Source organism: Polypterus senegalus, unplaced genomic scaffold (genome assembly GCF_016835505.1).
Source record: "Polypterus senegalus isolate Bchr_013 unplaced genomic scaffold, ASM1683550v1 scaffold_1122, whole genome shotgun sequence".
NCBI classification, from domain to species: Eukaryota; Metazoa; Chordata; class Cladistia; order Polypteriformes; family Polypteridae; genus Polypterus; species Polypterus senegalus.
In genome coordinates this window covers 7,343-19,476 of record NW_024383105.1, presented here as the reverse complement: position 1 = coordinate 19,476, position 12,134 = coordinate 7,343, and the positions used below count along the sequence as shown (strand labels likewise).

Genomic DNA, 12,134 nt, shown 5'->3' with positions numbered 1-12,134 from the left:
GTGTTTTCAAATGGCGTAGCCAATGCCCTACCATTGCCCATAAGGACCAGGCTTGTTTGTTGGTTGGCGTTCAGGGTCCAACCTCCATGTTTTATTTTATTCACCTGCCAGTCTGGGGCACCCCTAGGTGGTAAATGGGGCTTTGGTTTCGCAGGGAGGCAGGCACTCTCCCCAAGAGAGCATACTGAGTCCCTTTGCCTCCCCCTCCAGGGCAGCCCAATTCTGTGAGCCCCACCCGCACACTCCCTGGCCACTCCAGATGGGCTAGTTATGAGTGCGGGGCGGAGCCCGCACCGTCACGCCGAACCACGGGCACCCTCCCGCCTGAATACTCGGCCCGATGCGCTCCCACCTGGGTATATTGCAGGTCCTGTCCCCTTCTCCTCGGGACTTCTCCATCCTGCCGACTACGCCACTGTCACAAGAACGAGACATTGACAGATAAAGAGTTGGGGCAGCCACCCGTATATTGTGGTATCCTGGCTGCAAAAGTCGTTTTCTTTAACAAATACAGAGCACTGAAGTGCACACAACCGAGTCCAAAACAAGACTAAAGAAACAAAGGAAAAGGGGCAGGTTTTAAAGGGGAGACAGGAAGTGAGGTCGTATGGATCTGCACGTGGTCTTCCACCATTGGCTCGTAGCGGAGGTGACATCAGAGGGACTGGAGCTGGTGTGGCCGACTTCCATTGGCTCAGTCCCGAAGTGATGTCAGGAGATCCAGGTGAAATCCCGGGGATGGTCTACAGGCAAGGGAGAAAAGAGTCAGTGCACTCTGCCACACCCGGCATGCCTCGAACTGCCTTCACTCAAGCCCTTTAGCTGCCTCCCATGCGCGTGTGTGACAATATATATATATATATATATATATATATATATATATATATATATATATATATATATATATATATATATATATATATATATGACAACAACACTCATCACTCACAACAGTGACAAAACAATTACATTGACAATCATGTTACGCTATTTTCAAAATGTTTCCTTTTCTTTTCATTGCTTCTTTAACACACTACTTCTCAGCTAAGGCTGGTATTTTACTAGTATATATATATATATATATATATATATATATATATATATATATATCTACATATCTACATATATATATATACACACACACATACATTAATATATATCTATATATATATATATATATATATATATACTGTATATAGCAAAATCCCCGCGTATACCGCGTTGTCAGTTCAGCAGTCGGTTGTAATATGACCAAGCTGTGCACTGAGATTACTTTTGAGAATGCAGCGTATAGTTTTGTCAGGAGGAAAGCAATGTTGCCTCAAATCAATGGCAACCTTTTGTAGGGTGTGTCCCTGAGACTTTATTAATTGTCATGCTGAAGCAGAGCCTTACTGGAAATTTGAGGCATTTGAATTGAAATGGGAGATCAGAGGGTATACGGTGATGCGAGAATTTACATTCAGAGTGTGGCTCTGCTGTTTTTGTGTAGCTACCTTCACACAGCTTCTCTGCTGCTTTATAAGCGAACGCCATATAAGGCCATCGTTTCTCCTTGCTTCGCAGTTCTGTATTCTTTTATTGTTAGTTTATTACGATTCTTATAGTTATTGTGTAGCTATTAGACTTACTTTAGTGTTCAGGTACCCATTTCCTTTATTTAATCCGCGGCTTGTACGCTATTTTTTGTTTGTTTATTACGATTATAGATATTTATTGATTCCCTTCTTTAGTTGACTGCCTGCTCATATAAGGTGCTCCTCTGGTTTTTTGTGAAGCAGCCTTTTCACAGCTTCTCTGCTGTTTTATAAACGAACGACATATAAAGCCATTCTTTTTCCTTGCTTTGCCAAGGAAGCTGCCTTTTTATTTAATCCACGGGTTCTCCGCTGTTTTATTGTTCGTTTATTACGATTATTATAGTTCTCTTTATATATCACGTTGTCAGCTCTGCACTCTGGTTGTAGTATGTCGAAGCTGCACAAGCTCACTCTTGAGAATGCAACGTATAGTTGTCCAGGAGAAAAGCAATCTTGCCTGAAATCAATGGCATCGTTTTGTAGGGTCTGTCCCTGAGACTTATTGAGTTGGTTTAAACTTGTATTTCCTATACTTGCATGTTGATATATTCTTTTTGTTTTTTAATCAATAATTTTTTTTTTTTTTTTTTTGTAGTGAAGATTTTAGTATCTCCTAGGATCCTCTTCAGCAAGGACATGTAAGTCTTGGTGAATTGCAAAACATAGCACAAACATTTCAATTAAATTAACAAGATGTATCTTTTTAAGATAAAATAAGATGTAAATTTCATACTAACATGCATCATTAAAATAATTGTTTTTAGCTTTTATACGTTTTCTGTTTAATAGTGTAAAGAATTATCTTTTCTCAGTGATACTGTATTTTTAAAGATGCAATTTTAAATTATGCAAATATTGGGTCCTTGACCTGCAATTGCTGGGCGCTTTAAGTAGTGAGAAAGTGCTATATAAATGCAAATAATTATTATTAAATACAGACATTGACAAATTTGTTGGTACTGTTGATCAGGTTGACACGGCAGGGGCACCCTCAGCCTCCATGAAGGCAACTTGGAGACTTCAGAACAGCCAGCAGAATGAAGCTTTCTTGTATGGCACACATACAGGCTCACTTAGGATGGAACAATGAGCAAACAACTAAGAGCAACTCTTACATTTATTACAATTCTTATCACACAAGTCATTATTCATCCTCATCTGACTCCTAGCATTAAATTGCTCTAGTCCTGCCTCTAATTGATTCCACCAATAATTCTTAGTTAAGGGGGTGTCAAACCCTGCTCTGTCTATCTTATCTGTTGATAAGGACTGTTCTTGCTTGCTACTATAATTTACAGCCAAAGAGTTCACATTCTGTCTGTGGAGGGGCCCATCTTTCTCCAGCTCTCCTGCACTTCTAACTTTTGGCTTAATAAACTATTGGTGGTTTCTAGCTCATACAGAATCTTCTTCTTCTTTCGGCTGCTTCCGTTAGGGGTCACCACATTGGATCATCTTCTTCCATATCTTTCTGTCCTCTGCATCTTGTTCTGTTACACCCATCACCTGCTTGTCCTCTCTCACCACATCCATAAACCTTCTATTAGGCCTTCCTCTGTTTCTCTTGCCTGGCAGCTCTATCCTTAGCATCCTTCTCCCAATATACACAGCATCACTCCTCTGTACATGTCCAAACCAACGCTATCTCGCCTCTCCGACTTTGTCTCTCAACTGTCCAACTTGAGCTGACCCTCTAATGTATTCATTTCTAATCCTGTCCATCCTCGTCATACCCAATTGAAATCTTAGCATCTTTAACTCTGCTACCTCAGCTCTGTCTCCTGCTTTCTGGTCAGTGCCACCGTCATATAACATAGCTGGTCTCACTACCGTCCTGTAGACCTTCCCTTTCATTCTTGCTGATATCCATCTGTCACAAATCACTCCTGATACTCTTCTCCACCCATTCCACCCCACCTACACTCTCTTTTTCACCTCTCTTCCACAATCCTCATTACTCTGTACTGTTGATCCCAACTATTTAAACTCATCCACCTTCACCAACTCTACTCCTTGCATCTTCATCTTCTTCATAGCTGCTCTTACTTCCTCCTTGCTAATCCGTTGCACTTCCTGATTCACTATCTCCACATCATCCAACCTCTTCTCTCTCTCATTCTCTTCATTCATCAGGCTCTCAAAGTATTCTTTCCATCTGCTCAACACACTCTCCTCACTTGTGAGTACGTTTCCATCTTCATCCTTTATTACCCTAACCTGCTGCACATCTTTCCCAGCTCGGTCCCTCTGTCTGGCCAATTGGTACTGGGCCTTTTTTCCCTCCTTAGTGTCCAACCTCTCATACAACTCATCATATGCCTTTTCTTTAGCCTTCGCCACCTCTCTCTTCACCTTGTGCTTTATCTCCTTGTACTCTTGTCTATTTTCTGCATCTCTCTAATTATCCCACTTCTTCTTTGCCATCCTCTTCCTCTGTATACTCTCCTTTACTTCTCCATTCCACCACCAGGTTTCCTTTTCCTCCTTCCTCTGTCCAGTTGTCACGCCAAGCACCCTTCTTGCTGTCACCCTTACTACATCTGCTATAGTTTCCCAACTGTCTGGTAATTCTTCACTACCACCCAGTGCCTGTCTCACTTTTTCCCTAAACTCAATCTTGCAGTCTTCCTTTTTCAACTTACACCATTTGATCCTTGGCTCTGCCCTCAATCTCTGTCTTCTCATGATCTCCAATGTCATCCTACAGACCACCATCCTATGCAGCTTAACTACACTTTCCCCTGCCACCACTTTGCAGCCTTCAATCTCATTCAGATTGACTCTTCTGCATAGGATGTAATCTACCTGTGTGCCTCTTACTCCACTCTTGTACGTAACCCTATGTTCCTCCCTCTTCTTAAAATACGTATTCTCCACAGCCATGTCCATCCTTTTGACAAAATCCACTATCCTCTGACCTGCTTCATTTCTCTCCTTGACACCATACTTACCCATCACCTCCTTGTCTCCTATGTTCCCTTCACCAACATGTCCATTGAAATTCACTCCAATCACCACTTTCTGTCCCTTGGGTACACTGTTCATCACTTCATCCAACTCACTCCAAAAATCTTCTTTCTCATCCATCGCACACCTAACTTGCGGAGCATATGCACTAGGAACATTCATCATCACACCTCCAATTTCCAGCTTCATAATCATTACTCTGTCTGACACTTTTTTCACCTCCAAAACACTCTTGACATACTGTTCCTTCAGAATAACCCCTACTCCATTTCTCCTCCTATCCACACCATGATGGAACAATTTGAATCCACCTCCGGTCCAACTGGCCTTACTTTCCTTTAATTTAGTCTCTGGCACGCACAATATATCAACCTTCCTTCTCTCCATCATATCTGCTAACTCTCTCCCCTTACCAGTCATACTGCCAGCATTTAAAGTTCCTACCCTCAGTTCTACTCTCTTTACCTGCCTCCAGACACATCTCCCCCCTCTTCTTCTCCTTCTTATTCTTCTTTTTCAGGCAACAGTAGCCTAATTTCCGCCAGCACCCTGTTGGCTAACAGTACTGGTGGCAGTTGTTGTTATCCCAGGGCTCAACTGATCTGGTATGGAAATTTTTATTGTTGTCCGTGTATTGATTTGGCAAAATTTTGCATTGGACGCCCTTCCTGATGTAATCCTCCACAATAATCCGGGCTTGGGACCAGCACGAAAAAACACACTGGTTTGTGCATTCCATGTGGCTGGGTTTGCATCCCCTGTGGCTGGGTTCTCTAGCTCATACAGAATCATAAAAAATATGTAGGCATAAGTCTCTTTAATTCTAATGCTTACATCTTAATTCTTAATAAAATATAGTGTCTACTTTTCTCATATGCTTATAATAATGTAATATCCTTCCCAAGTGGGAAAATGACCTTCACAGACAAGTGGTGGTAATTGTCCAAAAAAACAAAGGTTAAAACCTTTCTCTTCTGCCTTAATTGCGCAAAAACAAATGTAGTCAGGACACAAAAACAGACCTAGAACAACAAACTTTAGAAGCAATCACTGCAAACAAGCAATTCCTATAGCTATCAGTGAGACTTTTTTACCTGTCAACAGGTAGTTTGGCCCACATTTCCTCAGCAATCTGCTCCATCTTTTATCAGGTTTGAAGGATGCTTTCTCCAGCATGTTTCAGTTCTTTTCATAGATGTTTTGATCGGTTTCAAATCTGGACTCCTAAAAGGCACTTCAGAATACTGCAATGTTTTTTTTTTTCCTTAGCCATTCTTGGGTGCTTTTAGCTGTATATTTTGGGTCATTATCCTTTTGGAGGACCCATGACATGCAACTGAGACAGAGTTTTCTGACACTAGGCAGTATGTTTCACTTCAGAATGTATCCAGACATGTCAGTCATTCAGTCTCAGTCTCAGTCTTGAGATTTCATTGTTTCCTGCACTGACTCAAGGCACCTTATGCCAGATGCAGCAACGTAGCCCCTAAGCATAACTGAACCTCCTTCATGTTTCACAGTAGGCATGATGTTCTTTTCTTTTAAAAGCATCATTTTTAGGTCTGTGGATAGAGATAATATGACTTGCCAAAAAGCTCCACTTTTATCTCATATCCCTCAAGGATATTCTCCCTGAAGCACTGTGGTTTGTTAATATGCAGTTTAGCAAATTCCAGTTTATATTTTTCTATCAACAGTGGAGTCCTCCTAGGTCTTCTTTCTTTGAGCCCATTGTCACTCAAAAAGCGATGGATGGTGCGATCAGACACTGATGGAGCTTGACCCTAGAGTTCTGCTTGTATCTCTGTGGAAGCCGTCCTTGGCTTTTTGTCTGCCTTTTTCACTTCTGCCAATTCTGAAGTCGATTTTCTACTTGCAGCTGTGTGCCGGGAGGTTAGATACAGTCCCATTGACCTTAAACTTCTTAATAATATTTGCAGCTGTTGTCACAGGAACATCAAGCTGCTTGGAGATAGTCTTACAGCATTTTTTGTTAAAACTTGTCTATAATTTTCTTATCTACTCACATAGCTCTCTCTTTTGCTTTCTCTGGTCTGTGTTCAGTGTGGGACTCACAATGATATCAAACAGCAGAATGACTACTTGTCTCCATTTAAATAGGCTGAAATACTGATTGCACGATTGGAGACTTGTGTGGTACTAATTAAAGAAAGCGGCTATTTGAAAAAACACTCTAATCTAGTTATTTATGATCTTTTCTAGATGTACCAACAAATGTGTGCAGGCAGTTTTGGAATATCTTTATAAAATAATCAATACTTCTTTTCAAACTTGCTTTGCTTTACTCTGACATATATCATGCAGGTATACAGTACATAAGACAATTGCTATTCACTTAATCACTTTTAAGGTGGCATATAGGACTTTTTCAATAAGCTGTAAGTGTACCAACAGATTTCATTTTTATATAACTATTTGGTTGGTTTTGTATTAATGAATAAAACCTAATTGTCTACATCTTCTCAAAACTTATCATTTTAAAAGTGTCAAACATAACCAAGACTCTTTTTATACTTACAGGTAAAGTCTGAAAGAAAGAGAACACCTAAAGTTCCATTGCTGGTAATTATTTCCCTTTCATATGCATTTCTAATACAATTAAATGTCATGTTAGCTTTAATCAATCTACAAAATATATTACATCCCAATTGTAATGTTTTAAATTAACATTGTATCTCTTGTGTTGTCAGGGACAAAAATATTGCTTGCTCATTTATTATAGTTTATAATCATAGGTACAGCTGAACCAGTAAAATATATTGAACTGAACACTTATGACATCATTATCTTAAATACAGGAAAAGAATGTAGTTTGATTCTGGGTTTGTTTAGCCCAGTATTAGCTGAATATATGTTAATGTAGTTGATTATGCTTTGTATTTTAAATATGCATACTTTTTATATCTTCTTATCATGGATCTCATCATTAAGAGATTATTGGGGGAGAGTCATTTAAGGATGGATGACTTTCTTGATAGGGTGTGATAGTGAGTTCAAGATGTGCAAAAAAGCAATTCCAGAAAATGTTCTCTATTCTGACCTCAAACGGAATGTTTCTGGTGTTGAGGTGATATGCTTTGAAAGCTGTGTGAGGAGCAGTATGCTCTAATTAGATCTATTTGTGGAGTGTCACAGAGTGAAAAGAAGATGGCGTCTTTGGTGTGAAGACTGTAAGTGTTGTGCTGATTAGAAACAGACTAAGCTGTATTGTGTATGTGGAGCAAAAGTTGCACCAAAATAACAGAGAAATTTGAGGAATGACGTCCAGAGGTAGTACGAAAAAGACATGGTTGGATGCTTTTTGAATGATATGAAAAGAATGCCTTTCACCCCAGAGAATTACTAGGATAAAATGATTTGGGTGCGGCTGACTATCCTGGTTAAGCAAGAAAAGGCTGTAAAAATGATGGTGATTGTGATATCATGATGACTATAAAGCCCACATTTTCAGCAGTCATTACTCTAGTGACATAACAGTAAACACTCTTAATGAATCATGTTTAATTGTGAATTAGTTATTAAAGATTCTTTGTAAGTGTGGTAGCACAGTTTAAACATGTTATTCTGTTCAAAAAGCAAATACATTGTCTTTTTTGGGCTACAAGTTAATGGCATCCTAAAGTTCAATTCTGGGTTCAGAAATGGTCAAAATGAAATAGCCTTTTTAATAAAAATGTGTGAATGAATGTCAAGTCTATTATTGTTTTGCAATATGTAATTTATTTGTGATGCATTACCAAGAAACTGAACATTACATACAAAAGCGCTTTGAGTAGTGAAAATCGCTATATAAATGCAAAATTATAATTATTATTATTATTATTAAAAGTTCTGTCTTGTTAGAAGAGGGCAAATTTGATTTAAACCAGGATAGAAAAATAAAGGTCCAGATTCACAACTGCACAAGAGCATAAATACATTAAGAGTCTGTAGTTTGAGGAACAGAGGTATTAACATTTCCTCATTTCTGTGCTTTGTTACTTGGTACACTCCAAATACTGTTGACATCTGCAGCAGTGAAAAGACAGTTCTGGGATGCTTACCTTGGAGTTAGAGTTTCAAAGAAAACACCATATGTAAAACTAGCAAGTAATAATAAAAAAATAAAAAAGTTAAAATGGGCCAATGTCTTGAATCATGTAGAAATCAACCATCCAACATCTGTGTTTTCTGTGTTCTTTTTCCCATTTTACCCTTTTGCTTTCATAGTGCATACAGTATGTAGTGGGGAATGGACTGGCTCTCCCTTCAAAGTAAACACTCAGAGTCTTGAGATGGACAAACAGAATGGACTTTGTTGCAAAAGATGTTTTAACAGCCATTTCAGTTCAATGAAGTAAGCACTCTTTGTTGGGCAAATCTTACATTTATCACAGTTCTTATCAGCATCTCTTTTTCACTTTAACATTATTATCTGATTCCAAAAAGCACAAATCATTCATTACTAAAATTGATCCATACCCCCAATATTTTCTCATGCTTTATCAGAAATAATTGCTTTTCTGCCCCCTTACTTAGCCACCATTGTCCTTAAAACCAAAACATAGTTACCACCTGCCTCTAAGGTGTTCTTCCCCTATGTCTATTAAATCACTTCTCACATTCCTGACCTTGGGCTGACAGGTAATGATGACTTCTCCATACATTAATAAAAAGTAAAAAGCATGAGCCTTTAATGGTTTTAATTCTTTTCACAAACTGAGGCTAGCTTACATGTTCCATTTTAATGTGGATGGAGATTACATTAGTTCCATTTTAATGTGGATGGAGATTACATTAATACAAGTTTTAAATCCTCTATACATATGACCATGATATTCGGTGAGTACTATGTAAGAAAGTAGCCAGCTGAAGACCTGCAAGCCGTCTTAATCAATATCTATCAAAATATGAAGCGTTTCTAGGGGATTCCTAAATTGTTGACTTTCGATAAATCTTACGTTGTTTTACAATGCTTTTTACTGTTTTATAACATTACTTTGCTATATTACTTTTGTCAAACAGACAAACATGCTTAGTTTCTTTTCATCAAACAGATTCAAAAATTCAATTTATGAGACACTGATATTGGTCAGTCTTTTTGGCAGATGATTAAATACTGTGAATGTTCAAGTAGTGTAAACATTTTTTTGGATGGTGTTTTTTTTCTTTTTCTTTATACTCTATTATTATATGAAATGTTAAGATGAAATTGCACATTGTTCTATATTGTTTTTCTATTTAAGTATACTGTCTTTTTTTTGTTCTGTATACATTGCAGAATGATTATCAATAGGTGCCATGCCATGGCTAACTTTGTAAATTTTGGAAGTTTTTTATTTACTTGTTGAATGCTTCTGTCTGTTAGATCATCTGTGGTCATTTAACAGGCATCACAATGCTTATTTAAGAATAAAAACAATATTGCTTATTTACAGCGGCAATAAATATAGAATATTGAATAATTATCCTTCTCCTGTGAGAAGATAAGAAGTTTGCTCTTTGCTCATCTAGAAACAGCTTAACAGAGTGAGAATTTTACAGTAAGGTGATGTCCTGCTATTACTGTTATATATATTTTCAGTATATTGCTACAGAATGATGTTGTAAAAACTATTACATGGCTTCGTTTTTTTTCCTTAGACAATTTAGGGTCTTTTTCCACAATGTAGTTTTATCCTAACCTTTCTCTGATGATGTGTAGAAAAAGTGGTCAATTCTTTCCTTGGAAATGTATAACTAGCCAAGAGAGGGGCTTGTAGTGCCACATTAGGAAGCAGACAATGTCTTCTTTCACTGTACAGGTATCTGACATGTTGACTTAACTTTATGTCGTCTTGTATTTTATCAATAGTTTGCAAGTTTTATTTATGATTTGCTTAAGTAGGGAGGCATCTTTTTTTATTTTGTGAATGCTTTGTCATGAAAAATATTGTACTATGTTGTATAACTATGTATCATTCTGTATATTGTTTAATTTCATCCATAGCATTTATGCTTAACAAATATCATGTTCCTAACATATACCACTTTAAGTTGTTTTTTTGTGATAGCATTTAGCTTTAGTTTTATTCTTGTTACATGAAGACATCACGATAATAAATGTCTTATTTATTACAAGTTTGTCAAATGCTTAACATCACATCTATCCCCATGAGTTTGGCAACTGAGACTAGGCTACATGCAATGTTAAAGAATAAGTAATGCCTAAATCACCTTGCAGAATCTACAAGTATACTTTTCATTTACAGTGCTGAAGTATAATTATCGGCAGTTTTAGCTCTAATAGACATCTGTATAGGTTTTAAAAAGATTGTTCCATCCAACCATCCATTATCCAACCCACTATATCCTAACTACAGGGTCACAGGGGTCTGCTGGAGCCAATCCCAGCCAATCCACAGGGTGCAAGGCAGGAAACAATCCCGGGCAGGCGCCAGCCACTGTAGAACACACCCCCACCAAGCACACACTAGGGACAACTTAGAATTACCAATGCACCTAACAAGCATGTCTTTGGACTGTGGGAGGAAGGTAGAGTACCCAGAGGAAACCCACACAGACATGGGAGAACATGCAAACTCCACACAGGGAGGACCGGGAAGTGAACCTGAGTCTCTCCCAGCTGCGAGGCAGCAGTGCTACCCACTGTGCCACCATGCCACCAAAAAAGATTGCTTTACATGACTAATATTATATACAGTATATGCAGAACTGTGATAATGTTTTGTTCTTATGCATCTGTTGAAGTAGGAAGTCAACCCTGCTGATTCCAAACAATAAAACAGGGCGCTCCTCTTCTTCCTTCTTTTATTGTATGTTAGAATTGTATTTCCTTCAGGCACTAGACATTTTTCTTGCCAAAACAAAGTTAAAATGTTTGTTTATAAGTTGTTTTATTCAGGAAGTTTTAATATTCATTATCCTTTTAACTTTAAATATTCTTGATATTGGTTTAAAACTGATGCTTTCAGTGATGAAGATTTTAATCCTGTTTTGCTGTGCTTACTAACACTGTAGTATCTTTTGTATGTGGTTAGGGGAAAAGGTTTTTAATGAATGATAACAATGGATAATTCAAAAGTTACAACTCTGTGTAAAATACTTTCAGGAATAACCTCAAATACTAGTATTCATTCATTAACAAATTGATGCTTCACTGCTTTATTCAATAGTGAATCAGTTTTGAATGCTTTAAAAAATGCCTTTATGCAAATTGTACAAAACTTATAGACATTATGCTTATTTCTTTTTAGAGCACAAAGTTCTTCAAATGTCTACTGGAAGAACATGTCTGGGATGCAGTCAGGGGTTTCCCATGACATCCGTGATCGAGAATCAGAGGACCCCATTATGATGAAGTTGCTGTAGATCCACCTGTCCCTTTGCAAGAGACTAGGGAAAGCAACTGCACTTTAAATTCAGAGCCTCTGCCACCACCCCTCTGCCTTTTGCCACCAGTTGGGGAATTTTACCAAAGTGGGAATAGGCCTTTAAGCCAGACCTGAAGCCCTTTAAAAGGTTTTATTCCAGACTGGTGGAAAAATTTTTCAGGGAGCAGAACAAGAACCAGTGGGAAATCGACGA

At 38.1% G+C, this 12,134-nt stretch overlaps 1 long non-coding RNA gene across 1 annotated transcript; it reads left to right on the top strand.

Annotated features, from left to right (window-relative positions):
- Window positions 1-2,172: 2,172 nt before the first annotated feature.
- LOC120521317 lies at window positions 2,173-11,882 on the top strand. Its single transcript, XR_005632094.1, has 3 exons — window positions 2,173-2,218; window positions 7,089-7,130; window positions 11,804-11,882. It is a non-coding gene; the product is annotated as an uncharacterized LOC120521317 (long non-coding RNA).
- The last annotated feature ends 252 nt before the right edge of the window (window positions 11,883-12,134 follow it).